Source organism: Mus caroli, unplaced genomic scaffold (genome assembly GCF_978045245.1).
Source record: "Mus caroli unplaced genomic scaffold, Mus_caroli_1 scaffold_16, whole genome shotgun sequence".
NCBI classification, from domain to species: domain Eukaryota; kingdom Metazoa; phylum Chordata; class Mammalia; order Rodentia; family Muridae; genus Mus; species Mus caroli.
This window is the reverse complement of record NW_028227271.1, coordinates 66,828,783-66,854,067: the sequence shown is the minus strand read 5'-3', so window position 1 is coordinate 66,854,067 and position 25,285 is coordinate 66,828,783. Positions and strand designations below refer to the sequence as shown.

General features: G+C 43.6%; 1 protein-coding gene across 8 annotated transcripts in view; it reads right to left on the bottom strand.

Moving 5' to 3' along the window:
- Positions 1-25,285, bottom strand: part of Ncald (neurocalcin delta) — a 432,610-nt gene that overhangs the window by 209,341 nt on the left and 197,984 nt on the right. For 5 of the 8 annotated variants that reach the window (XM_021183094.3, XM_029469811.2, XM_029469810.2 and 2 more), the window contains exon 3: positions 10,922-10,971. The exons of the other annotated variants lie outside the window; for them this stretch is intronic. The gene's annotated coding sequence lies outside the window, so the exon portion shown is untranslated. The remainder of the gene's footprint in view (positions 1-10,921; positions 10,972-25,285) is intronic. 8 annotated transcript variants of the gene reach the window in all.

Below are 25,285 nucleotides of genomic sequence, written 5' to 3'. Positions count from 1 at the left end.
TATCAGAAGCCAGAGGCCTTGTAGGAAATTCATTGTCACCAACATTTGCAAGCAAAGTGTGGACAAAAGTGTATACCATGGGTCACACTAACACACTACAGCCTCCAGGAGGAGATTGTTTTTTTCTCTGTTTGGGGGAGGCTGCAAGGGTGAGGGTGAGTACGAGGAGAGAAGGAGATGAGTGGGATTGGGGCGCATGATGTGAAATTTATAAAGAACCAACAGAAAAAGAGAGAGAGGGAGAGGGAGGGGAGGAAATGGCGAGGGAGGGGGAGAGGGAGAGGGGGAGGGAGAGGGGGAGGGGGAGGGGGAGGGGAGGGGAGGGGGAGGAAGAGGGAGGGAAGCATATGCTCTGCTCACTTTCTCCCTTTTGTGTGTTCCAGGAGCCCAGCTCTTTCTGCTCCCTTCCACATTTAGGGACGGCTCCCCCCACTCAGTTAACCTAATCTACATAGATAATTCCTTACAGACATGCCCAGAGGTTTGTTTCCATGGCAGTGTAAGTCCTATTAAGTTGGCAATTGAGACAAACCATCCCAATCACAAAATTTAAGAGAGCACTAACAAAGGCAATCAAGATAAATAATGTTTAGTGCAAATATCCTTGGTTTTTGATATTTTCCTTTTTGTTTGTTTTGTTTTGCTTTGCTTTCTCAAGACAGGGTTTCTCTGTGTAGCCTTGGCTGTCCTGGAACTCATTCTGTAGACCAGGCTCGCCTTAAATTCAGCCTCTGCCTCCCAAGTGCTGGGATTAAAGGTGTGTGCCACCACTGCCCCGCCTGGAGTTCCTTCTTGACTTCATCTTACCTGGAGTCCTCCCATCCCCTCCCTGGGCAGGCACCTTCCCTGCTTCTGACAGCATTCTTTACTAGCCATGACCTTCATCTTGGGCCAGTTGCTGCAATTTCTGTGTCTTTCCCTCTGTGTTAATTTCCCCCATGATGCATCTCAGTTATTGATCCTTCAGGAATAAAACTATCTAACCTAAATTGGGCACTGTAGCACAGACCAGAGCTCTCAGCACTCTGGAGGCTGAGGCAGAAGAATCATGCCTTTGAGGTCACTCTGGGATACAAGAGTTAAGGGTTTATCTCAAGAAAAAGAATTTTTAAAATCTGATTCAATGTTTAATCAAGCTTGCTCTAACATACGTAAAAATGGATGGTACTGGGCCAAGACTCCCAGGCTTGTGTGCCTCCAGAATGGAAGAGACCTGAAGGAGAAGCACGAGTCATCAGATGTCAGACGACCTGGGCCTTCAGTTCAGGTTCAGCCACTTTCTAGCTGATGACTTGGGATTACATTCCTTAAATTTCACCTTTGCAATGACATTGGTGAGTCCATGCTTTTGCTTTTTAAATGGCATCAGGCCATCTCCTGGCCTGCAAGGAGGAGTGTAATGCTCAACTGAGAGGAGTAGTTGAAAGCTCTTTTGTTAAGAGTGGCTCCCTTTGAATGTAAGAAGTGTGTTAGCTACTTTTCTCTTGCTGTGACAAAATACCATGACCAAAGGCGACTTACAAAAGGAAGATACAATTTTGGCTTATGATTCTATAAGGATAAGAACCATTCATGATGGAGAGTTATGACAGCAGGTCGCAGGCATAGTGGTAGGGGCAGGAAGTTGAAAGATTGTATCTTCAACCACAGACAGCAAACACAGAGAGTAAACTGGAAGTGGGGGTACTGTTATAAATTCTCCGTGCAAAAAAAATAAAATAAAATAAAATAAAATAAAATAAAATAAAATAAAATAAAATAAATTCTCCGTGCATGCCTCCAGTGACATTCCTCCAATACATGCTCTAGCAAGGCTGTACCCCCATTTGCAAATAACATCACCAACTGGGAACCAAAATACTTGAGCCTATACAGGACATTTCTCAATCAAACCACCGCAGGGAGAGAGGCAAGAGAGTATCCTACTCCTGTATAAAATGCAAAGCTTCTGAGTGGAAGACGATAGAGTGGAAGGACTTCAACCTTATTTTTGTTGTAATCTGTAACTTCAATTTGTCTGAGCCTGCTTCCTTAACTATACAGGACTACCTGTTGTTAAATCTCATAGGGTTTTCTTGAAAGCTGTAAGTGTTCCTAAACATATGATTGAGTTATAAAGTTATTACAAAAGGAGAATATCTTGAGTCAGGATGCATTGAATCTACCTCATGCCCTGAACATGACTGCTAGCGGCTCTGTAGGCTGCAGAGCACGCGTTGTTTCCTGTCCTGACCATGAGGTTCATACTGCTGTCCATCACAGTGGCTCAGTATGGTTGCACATAAAAGAACCAAGTTCAAAATTTGAAATTTCTAGTAAATGTAGATGGTTTCCTACCACTGTGAAGCTGAAAATCGTCAAACTAAGCGTAAGGTGAAGATGTCTGCTTAGCATTTTATAAGTACACGACTGAACTGTTAGTTCCCGGTCTCTTCAGCGTGTGTTTTAAGAAATGACTGTAGAGCCGGTGAGATTCCAAGTGTTTCAAAGCTGCCTGTGTCTGAGGTACTCCCAAATGTCTGAGCGTCACACAAAGGGACACTGTTTCCTGAGATGGAGACAGAAATTGACAGTGCAGACACTGTCATGAGGATGAGACCAGGTGGTGGGAGGGAAGCCAGCAGGGGGGTTGCTTTGTGCAGAACTAGATGTTGCTTAAAATGTCACAATCTCAATAAGTGATGGCATGGACAACTTTAAACAAATCCAAATGGATCCAGAAAATCCACCATGCAAAAGTGTTAGGACTCTAAATAGAATAGGGTTAGAAATGGCGCAATGCTGAGCTGCCCCTGAATCCAGGGAAACAGTAAAAACTTAGCAAGAGTGACCTGTCTTTCTTTAAGAATCTGAAGCTTGTTTCACATCCATTTAAGAATATTTGTGCCGGGCCGTGGTGGTGCACACCTTTAATCCCAGCACTTGAAAGGCAGAGGCAGGTGGATTTCTGAACTCAAGGCCAGCCTAGTCTACAGAATGAGTTCCAGGACAGCCAAGGCTACACAGAGTTCCAGGACAGCCAGAGCTATGCAGAGAAACCCTGTCTCAAAACAAACAAACAAACAAACAAACAAACAAAAAACAAAAAAAAACAACCCCCAAAAAACCAAAAAACAAAACAAAACAAAAAAACAACCCACAAAAAACAAAAACAATTTTTTTTTTTAAATAAGAAGGAACTCCAGAAGGTCAGGGGCAAACTTGACTCTACCAATTTGGCTAAGTCTCTCCCTCTTGGTACAAAAACCCATCACAGATGGAATTAAATCAAATGTAGTCAAAGCAAGTGCTTTTCAAGTACTTTTCTGGATTTTGTGCTTCAGAAAATCAAGTCAAATCTACAGTGTCCATTTTCAGTGCGTCCTGGGTGCCACCATAACTGTGTTACAGGCAGAGCATCATCTGAACACGGATGCTAGGATCACGGCAGTGAGTGAGATGGATGGAGATGTGATGATTATCGAGAAGGGAAAGGAAGCAATGGGACTTCACTTCCCACACAGTGCCGGGAGGAAGGTAGCAAGGGCTCTGCTTTGAAGAGTCCCATTTCCTTCAACCCTGGGCACCAGCCCACGTGAGATGATCTGTAATGAGATACACAGCAGATACATTCAAGTCTTCAACATACTTGGATGTGCAAAATCTCACAGCTGGTCACAGGTTCATAATAACTATGTGCCTCTTGCAGGGGGAGCTGCTGCGCCTGCTGAGAGTCGGCAGGGCAGAAAAGCTCCCCCAGCTTTCCAAATAGAGCAGCTTAAAGAAATCCTTTGGCAATTTTAACTTCACAATAATAGAAAACACTCCAGGCAGAGTGTGAGAGACCAATCTTGTAAACAGCGGGATGGGAAGGTGTAAACAATTATAGAAAGAAAACATCCACCCATAAAAAACACTGCTTTTGAGAAGGAAATAGGGATAAACTCAGTTACAAATATCATGGAACAAAAGCTCAGAGAAGTGTGAAATCCCACACCAGGTGACTGTGAGGATCCATTCCAATCTGCCAGCCTCTCCCTTTTGGCATCAGGCTTGCTTTTACATCCTTCTAATTTTATGTGCTTGTGCTGGGGAGTTCGTTTTGTCTTTCCAAGCAACATGACCATCATTTTGAGGCAGTTGCAACTTTTCCAAGCCTCTTCTTCCTTCACTGAGCCTAACAGCATTGACTTGGAGGATTCATGGCATTCTGGAGGCCATGCATGTCTGCTTTTCTCTGTGCCATCCTTGCATGCAGTGAAAATGCATCTATAATCTCCTACGGCATTCTCATATAATTCTTACAATCATTTGTGTTGTTAGAAAGATCCAGAATTGTTTATCCTTTCAAACAAGGCTACTGTTGACGAAACATGTACTCTTTACAGTGGCTTGGGGGTATTAAGACTGAGCAGACACTGACTTTGAAGGCCTCATAGACTGCAGGAGAGGGAGAGACTTGGCAACACATGGTGTCAAGCAAGGAGGGAGCCACCTTTCTCCCTCAGCTGCAGTGATAAGATGCATGGTAAACAAGTGTTTATAGGAGGTCACACGTACTAAATGCACACAGAACAGCTCATAAGAGTTTGTACATGCTAAGTACTATGTAAACAAACTGAAGCCTGCAATGTGTTAGAAGGAGGAAGAGGAAGGAAGAGGATGAGGAGGAAGAAGAGGGAAGGAGGAGGAGGAAGAAGAGGAGGAGAAGAATGATGGTTAAGGTTCTGTACAGTAACTAATAAGAAAAGACCAGTTTATACGAGCAGGCATGATAAGGTCAGCCCTCTATTTCCATCCCATAAGATTAGTAAGAACAGGAACTCTGAAATAGCCCGGCTGTCCTTTGATTCTTATTTCCTTCTGCCTTCCCCCACTGCAAGGTCAACCTTCTCTGCTCATCCCGATGGAAACTGATTCTATTTCACACAATAGACGCTCATTGACTCTAGAATGATAAACCAATGAGACCTCCAAACTAAATTGGTGTTGTTTTGTCTCTGGCATCTCCCACTTGGGCTGTGTACCACTCCCCAGTAGGTGCTTCAAGAATGAGTCATGGATGAAGGAGGTACCTGTGGATGAACAAGCATAGCCATGGGCCAGCAGCTGTGTTTTCTATAAGGTAGAAAGTGCTCTTCTGTGATGTTTTTCAATACCCGCCTCTATTTCTTGCTCGTAAACCTGCTGTTGGCCTTGACCTCCAAACTGCCTTGCTCAAATTTATTACTGACAAAACTATGCCATGCATGTTTGATTGTACCAAGAAGGCTGTATTGCCAATGTATTGACTTCTCATAGCACCAATGGATTGTATTAAGAAGGTGCTATAGATGAAGATAGACCAGGACAGTCAATAAGCAGGAAAATTAAGACCAGAACCAGGATCAGGAGAGAGAAAAGGCTACCTCAGTGCCAGTCAGCCTTGGCTGCATGTGCAGTTTGATTCTTCTCCTAGGGTATCTGATCCTGACAGTAGAAGTTAAGGTTTCCATTTTATTAAAATAGCTCTCAGCATGAGCAACTGCATTTGTGATATGATTGAAGGGGAGCCAGATGGATAAAGATATTTCCATCCTTCCCAGAGTCTGAGAGTTCACCATTGAAAGTGTGTGACTTAGGGTCTTGAAGTCATCTGTTTCAAGGGTTTGGATTCTTAGCACATGATTCACTTAGAATGGCTACCTCTCAGTTGGAACCTCCTCAAGAAGAGGACTCAGAGGCTGAGATATAAAAGAGATGCCTGGGAAGAGAGAGGGAGGCTCCAGGACAGGCAGAAAGGGAAGATGGGTGGTCCCAAAGACAGGTGTGGATGCTTGGCTGACCCCATCCTTGTGCTCCTGAAACATGGAAAGATTGTATTGTGCTCCATTTTACAGAGTTAGATTGAGTTAAGAAAAAAATCAGGGATGAGGCCAGATGGCATTGAGTTCTGTGGACATTAAGCATAGCACTGTGGGTTATCAACACAGCAAGATTCAGTATTCTTACTTTCGAAGATCTTGTAGTCTTGGATCTTGGAGAGACTCTGTCTCTTGGAGAGAAACTATCCCAACAACAAGCAATGTAAGAGAAAGGTGGACAGGCAGGGGGTTCAGAATCTCCATGTGACCCGAACCTCAGAAAAGGAGGGGTCAGACTTGGAGGAGGTAATGTTAGCTTTCCTGGAGACACCAGTCTCAGAGGCAGTAGGAGATAAAGGGGGGGAAACATGAGTTGGTAAACACCTGCCTAGCTTTGCCATGTAAGCCTACACAGCCAGATCCAGGTGCTACTGGGGTCCTCCTGAACAAGAAAATCCAACTTGGACTTAATCACTGATGAGCAAGATGCCATCAGCATCCCCCCAGGACAGACACCTGACGGCAGATGTACTACATGGAGGTGTGACTCATATAGTGCCCTGCTTCCAAGCAAAGCCTCCTCTTCCCACATGAAACCTAATGATCATTGCTGCAACCAGCAGCTAAACACATCGGGAATTTCAGGAAGAGGTGAGCCTCCAGATTTATATGTTAAGATGTGTGTCTAATAAATCTGAGGAAACAAGCAGGTCCAAGCACCACCCAGTGCAGAAGCACATGAAGGAGTTTACGGTATACCATAGATCAGGAGCTGAGAGAGATTCTAGGATCTTCCATGGGAGGAGACTGAGGAAGATGCAGCCCTGGGCCTCTCCCTTGCCTCAAACAGGAAAGGTTACTTGTATTTACCTTCACTTATTGTCTGTATGTTTCTAAAAGACGCCTTTATTTAATTCCTACAAAGAAAACAACTCCAAAGGAAGGAAGGACAATTTGACCTTTCTGTGATAAATGAGTTATTTCACCAATAGCTCTGTTCCTCTGAACAACAGCTCTTTAAAGCCCTTGTCATAAGAGAAGCCAACACCTACAGCCTGAGGCTTACTGTGAATGAGTGAGGAAAACTATGCGGGGAGGGGAGGATGTGGAATGGAGAAAATGGAGTCGGGGAGCACTGAAAACCCTGCTCCCTGCAGGTGTCTTAACTGAGTGAGCACATTGTGGCTCCCGTTGGCCTCAGCTTAGCCACCCTTGGCCACCCCTTCATGGCAACTGAAGAGCTGACCCTTGTTTATGTCATAGGCTCCATGATCGTGTTATCCAAACCCACCCACAGATGCTGGCAGAGTCCTAAGTTCAACGCAGGCAAGCAGCTGCTGGGCAGGTGCACTTCTGATGCCTAAATACGAAGTAGGGATTCTGAGATGATTTGACTTTATAAGGAGCCACCAAACCAAGAGGAGAGAAACAAACAAATGAGATGCCAACTATGCAGGTGGTGGTTACAGTAATCAGTGGACAGCATAGTAATACCACATTTTTGGGAGTGATGTTTTATAAGGACTCAGAATTCATAATAAGGAGTCTGCAAAAATGAGTATCTAATACATACAAAAGCCAAAATTTTATAAGCATCATGCATACAACTTCAATGGTATCGTCCTATTTATTAGTTGTCAGTGAACAGAAGTTTAAAATGAAAGTATAAAAACACCAAGTAGCCTTAAAATGAATAACCGTGAAAAGCTAGCAATGCTATTATTCTATTATCTGAACTTTGAGGAAGTGAGCTTTTAAAATTCACAAACATGGTTGCCATGGAGTCAAGAGCATATTTATGTGCAAATTTATGTGCTTTAGAAAAAAGGCTAGTCAGAGAAATATTGATATATTTAAGAACTATCTCTATATATTTGTTCTGACTCCTCACTCTTCTTATAACACCAACCCTCATCTTGGTAACTTTGAGGAGCGTTGTAGGACGTTGATGACTTTTCTGTGTTGTGGGGGTGGAGTAAAACCCATTTGTTTACCTCTAGCCACAATCTGCTGGAAAGCAGGCAGCCAGCACATCCCATGCACTCTGCCTTTTGTAAGTTTGTCCGTCCATGGTGGAGATCCCAACATCCCACGACTCATAGCCTGGACATGTAATTCTCATATCACAATATGCGTACACACCCTCAGGTGGTTCCCACTGATCCACACCAGTGCGATCCTTGCCTGTGAAGTGCAAGGTTGAGCCAATCATTTACCTTCAGCCAACTATGGCATCTCCAACTGGATCGATACCTCCCTAACTGCTTGGCAGTTAGAATCCAACTTAGCAGGCTACAGCATTCACTGTCTTCTGCTGAATTTGAGACAATGAGCTGTCCTGTGGAGACAGGGCTATAAAATGCCACAGATCAAAGAGTACTCGGTGGTTCCTAGATGAGAATCTGTCCAGGGGGCAGTCACAAAGAAAGTGGGAGACTTGGTACTTTAAGTCCTGTATTTGCGGTAGATTTTTATGTAGCAATAGACAGCACAAAACACATGGGTTTTGTTATAGTTTGGATCTGGAATGTCCCACAGGCTCATGTCCTGAGCAGAAAGCCCTCATTGTTTGAAGGCTATAGGGGTCTTTAAGAGGTAAGGCCTCCCTGACAGTTTTAGGTCAATCAGGACAGGTCCTTGGCAATTACACCCTGGTTCCAGCTAGCTTTCTGTGCTACATGATCGGTAGCAGGTAACTACTGTCCCCTCCCCCCCCCCGACATTCCTGCCTCCACAGATGGGGCCATTTGCAACGATTTTCCTGATAAGCTAGACTGCTATCTCTCTGAATCCAAGAGCCTTAAGAAACATCTCCTCTCTTTAGTTTTTCTGTCAGGTGTCTGCCACTGTGATGTAGAAGAAACAGATCGAATCCCAGTTCTCGTTGCACTCAATCAATTATGTTTTGCCTTTGAGAATTATTTTTGTTCTCTTTTTTTCTAATTGTTGTTGTTTGCTTGTTTGTAATTTTGTTTTCCAGATGGGTCCTCCTGCAGCCAGACAGATCCTGAGCTCAATATCCTCCTGGCTTAGCCTCCTGAGTCCTGAGATTACAGATCTGCACCACCACACCCAGCTGGCTCGTCCTTCCAGGAGGACAAGAATGCAGCTGAGTGCTTTATAAATGTATACAGTGCATTTTGTCTTAAAGTTCATTGATGAATATCCTCCTCTAGGTAGGAGTCTTGACACACAAATGAATTACACGCCAAAGTGATTTTTTTCTTTTAAAAAAGATTTTATTTATTTTATTTCCAGAGTACATGGTTGCTGTATTCAGACACACCAGAAGAGGGCGTTGGATCCCATTATAGGTCCTGTCCACGTCCTGGTTCTGTCCCAGAGTCAACCCGGAATATTACATGACATTCAGTCACAATGTTGACTTAGGCATCTGCCTGAAATAATTTCTTATACGTCACTTGCTTTTAATCACACTGATGATTTTGAAGAGTGCTGGCCAAATATTTAGAATAGGCAAATACTAGAATCTGTTTTATATTTTCCTCATGATTGGTGTCAGGGAACATGACAAGAAAAAAAACCACAAAGGTAAAGAAAACGCCCTTCTTACATAGATCAGATTCCTCTTGGTAACGTGGCAGGTCACTGGGACATGAACCTCAGTTCCCTGGGGAGGTGAGACAGAGAGAGCTTGCCTGGCAGGGATGAAGCTCTGGTCTCAGTTCTACAGAGCAGACAACACTCCTATCTCCAGTAGCATTTGTCAGGCTCTACCATAGTTTTTCACCCTTCCCATTTTGCACTCGATGGAAGAAAATCATTGTGTAGCCTGTGCTTTGCCTCCTGTCTGTGAACCAGCTGGGATTCTTCTTCTGCAAGGGTTGGGGGGAGGGAGCAGGGGCTCCATCGCTTATGTATTTATCTACCCAATCTTTCACATGAGTGTAGTTCTGTTTCATTCACTCTAGGTTATAGTTCAATGTTATTTTATTTATTGTGCGGAGCTCTTGCAAATGGGTCCCACATTTGTGTGTGTGTGTGTGCTTCTCTTTGTCTTTTTTGGTTTTTTGTTTTTCTCCTTCTGGTGCTGCTGGATACTCCTAGCTCACCTTGTATATTTCCTGCCCTTGTCCTAACCAACCCTTTCTCCAAGAAACCTGACTTTTAATGCAGAACACAATTGCAAACCAGGGTCCGAGCAGCAGTGTGCACCTTGTTACAAGGGTGTCAATGCTTCCAAAATGAACCAGTGCTTCAATCTCCTCATAGGAGCCACAGATATAACTATATTCATTAATTTTTCTGGACATGGTAGCTCACACCCACAATCCCAGCACTTAATAGGTAAAGACAAAAGAATTTCTGTGAGTTCAGTGCCAGCTGAGCTGCATACTGAGTCTGGAGTCAGTCTGAGATGTGGAGTAAGACTTCGTCTTAAAAAACAAAACAAAACAAAACAGAGAACACACACACACACACACACACTACAAGCATTTTTAGAAAGAGATTACTATGCACCTGACCTTGCACAAATACAAGCTTAGTTAATTATTGTAATGGTATTGTATCACCAAGCAAGCCAGTACTATTAGATCCATTTTAAGAATGAGAAAACCAAGTCACAGAGAGGAGCCGGCATGTGCACATACACTAAGTAGGAGAGCCAGGGAGAGCAGTCGAGCATCTAGATTCAGATTTGGCACCTCCCCCACTCTTCCTCATTGCCTCTCCGTAGGGGTCAGAGGGCTCAAGGACCTGCTATCTCAAACTGCTGGATCAATCAATCCTTCTGTACATCCTTAAGGCATACATGTACCCAGTAAGTGCCAGACTCTGCTGTAATGTCTGCCTGGCACCCCTGAAATACCGCTTGGCCTATGATCCAACTTAACATGGCAGAGGAGGTTGCTGAGTGTTCCCTAGGAGATAATCTGAGCTCTGTTTATCTTATCTCTGTCCATTTATCAGTTCTGTTGATTTTAAAGGGATGGCTTAGTGTCTCTCTTAAACATAAAACCCCCATTTCTTATGCTGCACTGATAACATATTTGAACAAAATGACTCCTGTGAAAGCCATTGAACGAAACCCACGTTCCCAGGTGGAGCTAAGAGGAGAAGTCTAAATGCTCACTTACTTTATGGCTGTCACTTTCAGGTGGCTCCACGGGACCAGATTTGAAGGGATCTGAAGGAAACATACAACATAATGGAAGTGAGTGAAAACTCCTTATAGGGCACATCCTTACCTTGTTAGAGGGGTTGCTGAAGGCTTGATTTGCTTAGCCACTAATGCATTTTGGGAAAGGATTGCAGAACAAAAAGTAGTACAAAAGACAGAGGCCAATACCATGGGAGTCTGGGATTGACTTCTTAATGTTTCCAGGCTTCTTGGAAAGGCATAAAGCATTGAAGAGAAAGGACTGGAGTAGAGGGACTCTCATGGCCAGCTCCTAAAATCCAAGGACACTATCTATCTATCTATCTATCTATCTATCTATCTATCTATCTATCTATCTATCTACCTATCTATATCTATCTATATATTTTTTTCTTTAAAAAGTCAATACAGAAGGATAGATAGTTCAGTGGATAAGAGGTCCTGTTGAATAAGCCTGGTGAGCTGGATTTTATCCCAGGAACCCATGATGGAAGTAGATAACGAAGCTCAGAGCATTGGCTAGACTCTCAAAGCAGAAGAGTCTCAGAATAAGACATGATCCAAGTGAGCTTCCTTCTACATATGTACAAAACCAGTGAGAAACCACAAGAGGATCAGTCCACAGCACTGGGGAGATAGCCCAGCCAGTAAGGAGCCAATAAAGGTAGCATGGATGTTTATGAGGTTGTCTAGACGGGTGGCCTCAGAGGTATTAAAATGCACTGTCTTTGAGGAGAGGGTTGAAACACCAGACACATGTCCATTAGTGATGGGAACAGTCTTAAAAGCATGAGCCCCCAAGTTCTAAGTCAGGAGTCCACATTTAAAAGCCATGATGGCACATATTTGTAAACCAGTACTGGGGAGGCAGAGATAGGCAGATCTCTGAGGCTTGCTGGGATCAGCCTAGCTTACTAGTGAGTTACAGGCCAATGAGAGACTCTGGCTGGAAAGCTAGGTGAACGGCTGCTGAGGAATGACATCTAAGGTTGTTCTCTGACCTCCATGTGCATACTGCATAAATACGCATGCATGCACACACACACACACACACACACACACACACACACACACACACTTATACATATATACATTTTATAAGTCAATAAGGATTGGTAGACGGTTCAGTGGGTAAAACGTCCTGTTGAATAAGCCTATTTTTCATCCCAGGATCCCATGGTAAAGGCAGATAACCAAGCACAGAGAGTTGACAATATTTATAGGGCAGGAGAGTCTCAGAAGAAAGAAATGATCCATGTGAGCATCCTGGGGGAAGACTAACTCAGCAAGTCTGAGGAAGAAAACTTTGAGGCAGATGTGGTCTACAGGTCTCATCACTAATGGACACATGTCTGGTGTTTAAACTCTCTCTTCAAAGACAGTGCATTTTAATACCTCTGGGGCCATCCGTCTAGACAACCTAATAGATCTCTATAATATAATTTCAAAGCTATCAAGAAGGCCAAAGTCCTCTGGGAAGATCTGCTTTAAAACCCCCAACTGACATCATTGAATTAATAAGCATTCATGCTATCTTTATTGGGGATAAAAGTCGCAGAGACAGTACAATTGTTTTTATGTCTAAAGGTCCTTCCTGATTTTTTTAAAACACCAAATGTAATAATTCAACATGAAAAGGTAACTCAATTGACATGTTAGGACACATAACTGCTAATTTCTGTGTTTGTGGGTTTGCTGATGTCAGTTGCTGCCACTGTCATCACACACCAAAGGCTCTTCTGCCATCTCTGTCAACACACCAAAGGCTCTTCTGCCATCTCTGTCAACACACCAAAGGCTCTTCTGCCATCTCTGTCAACACACCAAAGGCTCTTCTGAGCCTCGACGGAGAACTGAATTCAGATGCAACAGGATTCAGAGCTTTATCAAGAGTGAACCAATTTATCCCGCTGACTACAGAACAGAGGTCATGTATTTCAGTGGGGCAGACAATTGAACCTCTGTGTGTTCCAGAAGTGACAGCTATTACTTTATTTTTAGTTTCAGCCAACTAATAATTCTGATTTAAAACAGACTTTTGTGACTTTCTTACTCACAGTCTATACATTTAGGAGATATTATTGAAAAGCTTTGGTTTAAAGAAAAGTGATCTCTCCAAGCAAATTTAGAACTGAAAAAAAAGTACTAGATGGTTTTTATAGGTTGTCCCTTCGACTCAAAGTTACTTTGGTGACATCCAAACATATCCTAACTTTCAGAATGACATTCTGAAAATGTTTCATTGCTAGGATTTGGAATTGGATGAAGTAAATCCACAATGCTTTATACATTTAAAATATTTGGAGTCAGCTCTGTTTCAGGCTTTAAGAATTTATGGGGGTGGGATAAAATAGCAAGTGAATGTGCTGGCCTGTTGTGGGGTCCTTCTCCAGCATCAGACCCAACAGCTTGCAGAGAACCAAGCTGGCTGAAAAGCTACCAGCACAGGCCAGGAGAATTCTGTCTTTTCTCTAAGCCCCTGCACAAGCTTCAAATCGAGTCACAGAGCACTGTACCTGAAACACACTCGATTCTACCCATTCTCGTCTCTGCCACTAATGGGAGAGCAGGCAAGGTGGGGATGGATAAGAAAGAACTGATTTCTATAGGCTGTCCTCTGATTTCCACAAGAGTACACACACACACACACACATGCATGCACACATCACACATATTCAATATTGTAAATATTATATGTAAAAGAATTACATGTACATATATATAAAGAGAAATTTTATAGGCTATGTCTGTATTTTCAGTCTTCCAAATGTATGTGAAGTTTCCTGTCTGATACAATAGTACACAGAGGTGGAGCCTTTGAAAGATGAATACATCATGAGAGCTTGTCCCTCCTAAGTGGGGTAAAGGCTCTTATAAAAGAAACCACACAGGACACTAAATCCCCTGTCCCTAGTCCCTTCTTCTAAGTGAAACTCAAGGAAACCAGTAGCCCTCAACAGACACCAGAGTCTCTGGTACCCTGGTCTTAGACTTTTCAGCCTCCAGAACTATGAGAAATATTATTTTACTCTTCACAGCAACACAGTGAGAAAGGGGATTAAGTTTGCATTGGTTACTTTACTCATTTACCATGACCAAAGGTCCAACAGAAGCAGCTTAATGGAGGAAGGATTTATTGGCTCATAGCTTCCTAGAATACAGTCCACTAGTAGGGAAGGCAGGGGAGGGGGGTGATGCCGCCTGTGAAGGAGGAAGTGTGAGACGCATAGGTTCACATCATGACTGATCAGGAAGCAGAAAGCTCAGGTAAGTACTAAAGGAGCTATCGCCTTCAAGGCTCACCCACAGCAACTGACTTACACTGGCTGGACCACAGTCCTAAATGTCCCATGACCTCTCAAAATGGCGCCAGCACTGGGCACCAATTGTTCAACCGTATGCACCTGGGGGCATTGAATTTCACATTCAAAGCAGTCTGCTATGTGCATTCCTACTTTACATCATGACTTTGGAAAGGAAATAGGATGAAGAAGAAAAATACAGGAGTGGCTTGAGGAAGTCTGAGGTCTTGAACATTTGTTAGAAGCCGTTGATCTTGGAGCAATTATAGAAAGACCACCAAGTATGAACAAAGTAGAATATGTAATCGTCCTAAATCTATTTCTGTTTGGGTTTAACTTTTCCTTTAAGAACTCTATTGAGAAGTTTATACTTTATGAAGAAACAAATAAATGCATCTGGTTAAATTTATCTCTTCAGCAGCCTGAAGTAAATTTTTTATGATAATGATAATGCTTAAAATACTTTATATTTCAATATGCAAATTTCAAAGTTTATGTACTCCTAAAGCTATAGAAGTTGCAAACATCTGGATCAAACACAACTTTGAAAAGTTTTAAATGTTATGAGAAGATATTGTGTAGTTATATCACTACTTAGACACTATTTCTAACCCCCTGGTCAGCTGTGCTAATCATTCATGCTGATGAGAATCATTTCTGGTCTGTTAGATTTTGTAGACAATTTTTCATCCAAAATCTGGTATTTTCACAGAGCAATATGTTTCTAAAATTTCTTGTAAACTTCCCATCACTCCTTAAATTCCATTTTCATGTGATTTAAAATATGTTTGATAGCTTGTGCTTCAAATTCAACCCTAATTTTCTCAGGAAGTGGGAAAAACTTAATATTTATTCATCTGGAAAAAATGTACCATGCCCAAACACAATTAAACTGAAAGCAGATGATATTTGTCCTCCCAGGGGCATTTAGCATAAGCTAAATATACTCACAACACAGCTGACCATCCCAAACACAGCTACCAGAACCAAAGCTATGTCAAGGGCAGTCCTGTCACTGAAGAAGCACACATCCTGAAGGCGGAGACCACATCCGAGCATCGCACAATCAACCCGCTCTGCTCCACTCATAAAAGCAGCTAATGATTGTTCTCAAGTTTTCTTTTATCTCAGCTAAAAATGACTGTGCAGGGGGCACAGTGCGCATGTGCCACAGCACACATGCCGAGGGCAGACCATGACTTCTGGACTCGGTTCTCTTCCCCTTGTGGGTTCTAGGGATTGATCTCTGGCTCTCCGGTTTGTGCAGAGGATGGCTTTACCCACAGAGACATTGTGCTAGCACATAAAAAAACATTTCAAAGCATTTTCTCATCTCCTTTTCTACTTTTAGCCCAAGTCCTTAGAAAAGGATTAATCTAGCTCTCTCAAATTTAGTAAACATGAGCATTAACTATAGACAGAGAGGATTTAGTAGGATTCTAACTTGCCTTAAAAAAAAAACATTTCTGGACCTACAAGTGTAGCTTGGTAACCAAGCACGTGCTTAGCATGTGCAAGGGTTTGGGTTTGATCTCCATAAAAAATAAAATAAGACAAAACCTGTTACTGCCATTGTTAACAATTCTTACCTGGGCTGGGTTCTCCTGGAGCTGGGTTCCATTCAAATGCCATTATTATTTGACTTAAGTTACAAGGCATGGTTACTTTTCTTAGTTGGTCTAAATTCCAAAAAGTATTTGTTGGGGGAAAAAGAGTTTAGAAATGAATACAAAGAAACCAACCTGATTCTAGAGAACAGAGATTGGCTGTATGAGATTTTTAAAAAATGTCTTCCTTAGATAACCAGTATGTTCCAAACCGTTAGAGTTCTTGGAAGGCCCAGATGTTCTGTTTTGTGTCCAGCACACCTGCAATGGGCCACTCTGGAGAGGACCTGGCTACATCAATTAAGGAAAAATGCCATCACCTAGTAGCCAGACCACACAGGTATCTTATCTAGGCAACATTATGATGCTCACCCCTGAGGAGAAAAGTCAGCTCATTAGCTGTGGGTCTCCCTTCTCCCCAGAGTCATTGGCCAAAGGCCCACAAGGACAAAGGGAGCAGTGTGGATGAACAGGGTTTCAGACATCTCATGAGTACAAATGCAAATGACAGCACTCTGGGACCAGCTTCATGGAGACAGATATAACTTTATTTGGGGTGAATCAAGGGTTATGTTGTTTTAGGGGAGGAGGTAGGAATATCCAGGGTAGGCAAAGATCATTGGCTGAAGGCTAAGGTACAGATATGCCTCATTAGCATGGGGAGACATTCCAGGAATCTCAGGCACTTGCTGAATGGGTTCTTATTGTGGGTGGGAAGAAGCCAAACCTGTAATTTCACCAAGGCTACATGACATGCTGCAGGTAAAGTATGGGGGTTTCAAGCTCCCCAGACATGGTCAGAGAAGGAGAAGCCCTGCTGACCAAGGGAGTCCTGCGTTTTATGCCAAACTCAGAAGGCTATATAGACAATGGTAGACTTCAACTTAAATTAGCAGGGCCAAACAATCGTTTACGGCAGACAAATGAACCAGCAAAGTCATCAAAACAGGATAGGTGAAAGACATATTCATAAACACAGTAACACCCTGCTCTGCCTTAAAGTTTTCCATCAGAGTTTGACTGTGAGCTCCGGAACCACATGATGAGCCCCAGAACCACGTGGTGCTGTGTATTTATTTTTGGTTGATTGTCTCTCCTCACGAGGAAGGAAATCCTTGAAGACATAAGAATTTCTTTGATTCATTGGTGCAAAACGGTCTCTGGAAAACAAGCTGATGAGTGTTAAGAATTCCATCAACATGTGTGGCCTAAATGAATGTATAAGTGAATCAACCTTGTAGCAGTTACTCAAAGGAAAGTTCCTTGGAAAGACAGAAGGAAATAATGCTAGATTATAATAGAAAACAATTAAATGTGGACATGGAAGATGCTGAAAATAAGTCTAGAGGAGCCTGTGTGAGAAATCCTTAGATCCCTAGGGATGGCCTATGGACCTCAGAGATTTTTTTCTAGACAGCATGTGGCCTTCTAGAACTGTCTGTCCTCGGTCTCCATGCTCCTCTGCTTACTGTGGATGAACCCAAACACAAGGCAGGCTATCTGATTCTCTCCAGACATTTAATTTGCATCTAATAAGAGCATGGGAAACTGAGCCACCAGCCACAGCAGCGCCTTGGAAAGATGGGTATTGTGGATGGGACTGATGCTGTTTGCATGCTAATCCCACTCTCCTGGGAGGGGTTGTGGACAAGGAGTGAGTTACACGTACTCAGGTGACTTCTTGCGAACCAATCCCCTAATGAATAAAGGAGCCAATCACTGGGCAAATAGGTGGGACTTCTGGGTTGGATGGAGGAAGAGAAGAAGCAGGAGAGAGTTAGGTCTTTTTGGAATGGGGACAGCATAAGGGTAAGATGTAGCTGCTAGAGCTTCCCAGTATCATGGCGGATCCACAAGGATTCTCCACCGGAGGAATCAGATTTTTAATAAGGCTTACAAGATTAGGTTTTAGTTGTTGTGCCCAGAGATTGAGTTACCATTGTCTCTGAACTAAGTTTATGTTGTGCTTTCCTTCACATGACAGCTCGTCTGGGTTCAAGAGAGAAAGCTACAGCGGCAAAGTGTGGGTTTGCCCGAGGTGCACCACAAAAGCCATGGGGGATTTGAAGCCTGGGGTTGGCGTGGTAACGACCCACCAGTGGGAACCTATCGAGCTGCGTGGAGAGACTGTGGAGTTCTGAGTGACAGTCTCTATGAGATAAAAACAGGTTGGCCATTGCCCTCCAGTGCATGGCAAGTCAGGCCACCAGGGCAGAGCAACAAGCTCGGGAACGTGCCGGTCTCATTTTTTTTTTAATATTTCCCTCAACCAGATGGTTCATAAATTCTCATGCCTCATACCCCTTCTTTCCAAAGCCTACTTATTCCGTTCTTAACATTCTGTAAGTCACTGATATCCCTGCAATAGTTTCTGGTTTTAAAAACGAATTCTGGTTTTCTCCCCATACACATGTTGGCATAGTACATGTTTCTATGACTACAAAGCTGACTAAAGGGTAACTGAATGTGTTTGAAAGGCCTTGCAATGATGAATTAATGTTGACCACTAACTGTTTACAAGCTCAAACTAAGCTCCTTACATGAGTTGACCAACTTACTGTGTAGAAGCATCTTCAGTAGTGACTATTCTTAGATTTTTGTTGTTGTTGTTGTTGTTTGTTTGTTTGTTTGTTTTTTGTTTTTTTTGAAACAGGGTTTCTCTGTGTAGCCCTGGCTATCCTGGAACTCACTCTGTAGACCAGGCTGGCCTTGAACTCAGAAATCTGCCTGCCTCTGCCTCCCAAGTGCTGGGATTAAAGGCACGTGCCACCATAAATAAACAGGCTTAAAGAAGTTCATGCATTCAGACTGGTGTGGGGCAGTGAGCTGTGCACAGACAGTCTGGTCTCTGGTCCAGTGCATGCTTTGAACCCCTGAGACCCGTGGGTGACTTATCAAATGCAAGAAATATCAGGTGTTTGGCCACGCCCCTGGGCCCGGGCTCCTTTCACAGCTAGTCTCCCACAGCCTCCTGCAGAGAGGGGTGTGGCCATCAGTCACATAGGGCAACACCCCAAGTCCCTGGTATTCTGCCTGGACTCCACCCCCACAGTTACCTGGCAACAACCAGGTATGTTCCTCCCCACAATTACCCCGCAACAGCCAGGTAGGCCAGCTCACTATAAAAGGGGCTGTTGGCCCCCTCCTCCTTCTCTTACTCTTTCACTCTTACTCTCTTACTCTTGACTCTCTCTCCCTTGCTCCCCCTCTCTCACATTCCCTCTCTCCTCTCCACATGGCCATGGCTGACCTCTATTTCTCTACTCTCTCCCTCTCTCTCTACAATAAACGCCTTAAAACCATGGACTGCCTCTTCTTATTGGACCCGAATGGCGCAGGTCTTCCTCTAAGAGCCACTCCTAACTTCCCACGGGAGAACTCTCTGCATTTCCAGACACAGATTACCCCAAACCAAGCTAGCCACTGAGCAAGACGTAACCAGCCGGAACCCTCTTCCTGCCCTTTTCCTTCGCCCTGGGCCAGAGCCCACCCTCAGGCCCCCTACTCTGTTCTTAGCTCTTCTGCGATATCCAGCAGCAGTAGCATCTGCAGTGCCCAAGAGCGAGATCATGCCGTCCTTGGCCTCCATGCAGGCCCAAGGACCCCGAGCCAATTTCAGCAGTCCACAGGGACCTTAGACTGTGCTTCCCTACCCCCAGAGCAGGATCCCGCAGCTTCTCACAGCCCAACACCCGCCCCCTCCCCCGCCCCCTCCCCCGCCCCTGTGGTAGTGTGGGGTACTCCAGTCAAAGTTCCCACATCCCACCTTGCCCAGAAGCCCGAGCCCTGAGCAGATGTGGGACACCATTCTTAACCTACAGACTGGCACTCAGCAAGTTGCAGAGCCAGGATTTGACTCCAAAGGCCAGGGACTGAGCAGCTGAGTCGCCTCCCTTGGGTCCATTAAAAACTCCAGGGTGTCCTGAGTCTCAGCATAAGTAAGTGGAAATGCCTCCTGTAGCCAAACTAGGTAGAAGCGACATTTTGATGGAGTGGTGGTGGGCCTCTTAGAGAGTGGGTAGAACTAAGGATAGAAACATCAGCTTCTGTATCACTCACTTTGCAAACTCTGAATTGCATTATTTATGTTTTTCTATACTGTGCAAGAAAACTAGGATGACTTCCTCCTGAGGCATGTGCTAAAACAGGTGCACAGAGAAGTGGCACCAAATAAATGCTTCCAAAGCGTTTCTTCACCTGATGGACCCAGACCTCTTTCTTTTGTTCCAAGGACTTCTGATTAGTAATTACAGGGCTGAGCATTGTTCATTGTCCTCTCCTGCCACTCTCTGTGGCCTAGACTTGCTATCCTCCAACATCGTATTCTCTCTTCACCATTTATGCCTCTATTATTCATCACTAGCCACTTTGAAAACAATCTGAATATTTGACTCTGCCAAGCCACAGGAGTGCATAGCCAATAAGAAGAGTAAAATCCTGTTCTCATAAAACATAAAACCTAGATAGAGAAACAGAAGTATCAATATAATACATATATTAAGCTCTTAAATCAACTGCAGATTCATATCTACATGTACACGTGTACATTGTTAGAGATGAGGATCCGAGATGGAATGTGATGCAGAAGAATCTACAGAAGATGAAGGGCTCTGAGGCAGCATGAGGGGGAGATGGTTAGCCGAGAGTTAGAGGGTATCAACCTATGCAGCGGGAACCTCTCATACAGAGGTTCTCGTGCACATGTGGAACAGCCTATTCATTCCTTTTGAGACCAAAATACAACTTATGGGGGAGCATGATTTCAGAGGTTCAGTCCACTATTGCTCAGCTCCGGATTCATGGGGAGAACATCATGATGACAGGAATGACTGGTGGTAGAGGAGAATTTCACCTCATGGTGGATTGGATGTAGAGAAAGAGACAAAGAAAGCAGGCAGAGGAAGAGGCTGTCAATGACCTGCTTCCTCAAGCATGGTCCAAATCCTGAAGTTTGCATACTTTTTGTGCCACTGGTTGAGAACCAATTATTCATCCTGAGCCAAACTGTGACTGCCTGGACTTGGTTGTCTAGAGAAGTTTAGAAGTGGATGACAGGAGCTGAGACTGACTGACTGGGCAGGCTAGATTGAAGTTTGGATTGTGTTCTGAGTGCAGCCTATTCTCCCGTGACTTTCAGCAGAAAACATGTTAGAGAAGGCAGAGCTAAAAATAACAGGACAGCAATGGTTTCAAGCAGGATGTTCCTGTGTGTTTCATGCCTAAATAGCTGGTAAAACGCCCTGAGCTTGCTGCACTGGTAGTCAGTCTGGGCTGTGTTTTAGATGTTCAGCTGTTGGGACCTGTCTGGAAGGCAACCTTACAAAACCCTCTCAGAGTAACTCCTCCTCACCCAGAGAAATGAACTAATCCATGGACAACCTCTCCCAGATCCTGAGCCTGAAACTAGGGCTTTCATTTTGTAGATGAGACTGAACCTTCAGAAGAGCCCTACAGCTAATTGGAATAAGTCCAATTTAGGCTGGTTAAACTCTCAAGCTGGGTCTTAACCATTGCCCTAGTTACTTTGCCATTGCTGTGATAAGACACCGTAGCCAAGGCAGCTTCTAGAATAAAGAGTTTATTGGGGCTTATGGTTTCTTAGAATCCATGACAGCTGAAGGCTCACATCTTGATCTACAACCACATGGCAGAGAGAGGGTGGCACACTGGAATGACTCAAGTTTTTTGAAACCTCACAGTCTAGTGTCACAGCTCCTCCAACAAGACTATAACTCCTAATCCTTCCCAAACAGTTCATCTGGGGAACAACTAGTCCGATACATCCTCATTCAAACCACCATAGTCAGTAAGTTATACTTAGCCCTAAATCTAGCAACATAGAGGTCACAGAGATCCTGTAGAATGAAGTTGGTGGAGTAATGGAGGGTGAAGCTCTGAAAGAAGTGAGGTCCAATGGAGGAAGTGGAGACCATGGGGCTGGGCAATTCTTTTGTCAGGAAAGGGACTATGCAGGATGGAGACTTCACAAAGATGGAAAACAACATACAATGCATATAGATGAGAAGAATCGAGAGAAAGAGAGAAAATTGGCAAAGGAAGAATGACTGTGGGACAAGTGTATGTGCCACATCCTAGACAAGAAAAGATTTGGGATTCTGGGTTCACACTCAAGGCAGAAGCTCCTATCCCAGGCTCTGTGTTAGATCTTCTTGGCGACTAAAGCAAAATGAAATGAAACAGTTTCTTTCCAAAACGAAGCATAAGCAAAGCCCCCAAGGGTGAGGCCCGAGCATCAGTATGTTTGCTTGTTAATTTGCTACGTCCCCAGGAGGTTTTCCATGTACACCCAAGGCGGGATTTCATTAAAATCCTACAAGGATGTAGTTGTGGGAGCTCAGATCAGCACACGGCCAATAAATCCAAGTCTCTTGCACACGGGTCTGCTGCTGCTTTGTTTCCCTTGGCTGTTACATTCAGTCTGAGAAACAGAGATGTAAATCTAAACACAGGCATTCCAGATTTGCCTCTTTACTCATTTACTCTCCCTGCCTTGAGTTGAGATAATTTTACATCTTATTTCATGACATTAGAAACGTCTTCCAAGTTCCGCTATCGATAGATACAATTAGCCCACTTTCTCACGTCTCCTAAACAACGAGACTGTTAATGAACCTAATCAAAGAAAACCTGATGTTCCTCTAGTGACAGCTCTCTAACAGTGTAGTACAGGGAGCACATGCTTACCCCCAGCTAAGAACTGTTTGATTTTTGTACCTACAGATATTTAGCGATCATCTACTACAGCCTAGGTCTCACACCAGCTCCTGAGGCTGCGGGTACTATCAAGGCTGACACTCAGTGCCTGACTCCTAGGGCTTATATTCTTGTGAAGAGAAAAATCATAAAAACAAACACACAAACAAACAAACCACAAACTCCACACAAATACCTAGCTGCGTAGTGACTAGAGAACTGGGGGGTATGCATCAGCCCCGGTTTGCCAGTTGTTCATATTACAAAAGACAAGATGTTTCTGAAAACCCTACACTTGGCCATTTATTCTCTGCATTAAACTTGATTGGAAAAACTTTTCTATATGAATTCTCAGTGCTTCTAAATATTTCAAAAAATTGTCCCTAAGAGAGACAAAGAAAAAGGCCCCGGGGGAAGAGACCACCAAGGACCTGCCTTTAGTGACCTACTTTCCCTACCAAGGCCCCAAATCCTAAAGTTTCCACACTTTAGCACTACTGGCTGGAAACCAACTATTCAGCAGGAGCCTTGGAGGGTGCTTTTAATATTCAGACTGTGACGCTATTGGCCTGGTTGTTTAGAAGTCTAAGAAGCCTGACTGAGGGACAGGCTAGTTCAGGAATGCACTCCAGATCTTAATTTTCAACCATACACCAGTTTCTCATTTGAGCCCTAGATGTATCATCCATTAGACCTCTATGAACAATGAGAAATTATTCCTACCTACTTTATATGTATGGACAAGCAATATAGCAAATGAACATAATAATGTATTTAAAGACTCGTTAAATATTTTACAGCTAACCTTTGTTGTTGCTCTTAGTCCATCTAAGAGGTAGAGCAACTGTCTCTTAGAGAGGCTCACTGTATTCATGGTTCTACTATACTTTGCTAAAGTTGGGGAGATTTGAGTCCAACAATCTGACTCAGAGCCACAACTCTCAATAACCATATTCTATGGAGCGTAGGAACTGTCTTGTTCTTAAAGAGAGCATCATTTTTAAGCCAGGCAGATTGGAATGATAAGGTGCAGACCAAAATCTAATTGTAGAGTCAGGCTAAGCAGGCACGCAGCATAGCCCAGCTCGATCTTGTCATCTATCTCAATGACGAGCAATGGAGAGCGACAGTAAAGACAACATGCGACAGGTAACCATTCCTATGATGTTCAATAATGACACTGACATGTGGTGTGTTCTCAAGACTGAAGGTGAGCTCAGACCCTTAGCCTGTGCTGGGTACAGGGTTAGAACCACAGTTTGTTACTTGGTGACTGTCAGCATCTTCGTGGCTTTGCCACAGTAACCTGTGTTCACTACTGCAAGTCAAACAGTTAAGTGTTGCCTCATCCAGCAAATGGAATAGAATATACAACAGATGTCATTATTAGATGCCCTGTTAAATCCGTACTGCCAGGGTTTGGCTCCAACTAGGATTACCACACATCGAGGGAGAAAGCCCGATTTCCCTATAATGTAGAAAGCAAGGTTTATCTCTGTACCTTGATGTTGAAAAAAAAATATTTCATTTGAGTCATTAAGTATCAGATCATCAGTGGCTATCAATAAATGTTCAGTGGATTAACAAAGAGACAGGAGATGGCAGCAACCATAAATATCAGCAGGTATAAAGGAAAGTCCTGCCACAGTCGTGGGGGCCAGTGGACACCAGTTCCCTGTATCTAATGACCTGGTGTTTTCTGTTGTAGGAACAATCCCAGGCCTTTGAAAAGCAAGCACATCATGGTTGATGGGCTGTCTGAAGTGCAGTTTTAATGAGGCATGCCTCCCTAAATCACACAGAAACTAATTGCACAGGAACCAGCTGAAAGCATTGCTAAGTAGGTTGTCTTCCCAGCTCTTTCAATGACTTAATGATTGTTTTTAATTAATTCTCTCTCTTTATTTGCAAATTGGAGTTTAAAGGCTTTAAAGTAGCTCAGCTTTCCCTCTCCTCTCCATTTTGTCTGACAGAATAGTTTCCTCAGCTAACCCTATCTTCTTAGAAAAACAAAAAAGAAGAAGAAAAAAAAAAGCCAAAAATACAAACCTATCCAAACAGCTACAAAGTTTGATTTAATTAATAGTGTTTATTATCATTAATGTAGAGTTCTTATCAGCATATGACACAACAGACATAGGGCACTCAGAAGCCTGGCCAACAGAGCAGGGTGCCCGCCATTTGTCCTCCGGATAACTCCATGAGGCAACTGGGAATCTCTAATTGAAATGTTAACTAACAGCCTGAAGCTGGACTGCCAGGAGGTGGCAGTGTAACTTCCCATCACATTTTTGTTTGTTTGTTTTTTGTTTTGTTTTGGTTTTTTTAAGATTACCCATGATGCCACCTGTGAGGGTTTGTATATTCTTGGACCAGGGAGTGGCACTATTTGGAGGTGTGGCCTTGTTAGAATAGGTGTGACCTGGTTGGAGTAGGTGTGTCACTGTGGGTGTGGGCATAAGATCCTCACCCCAGTTGCCTAGAAGTCAGTCTTCCACTAGCAGCCTTTGGATGAAGACATAGAACTCTCAGCTCTGCCTGCACCATGCCTGCCTGGATGCTGCCATGCTCCCACCTTGATGATAATAGACTGAACCTCTGAAACTATAAGCCAGCCGCAATTAAATGTTGTTTTTATAAGACTTGCCTTGGTCATGGTGTCTGTTCACAGCAGTAAAACCCTAAGAGACCACCCAAACCAGAAAAGCAGCTTTTAGG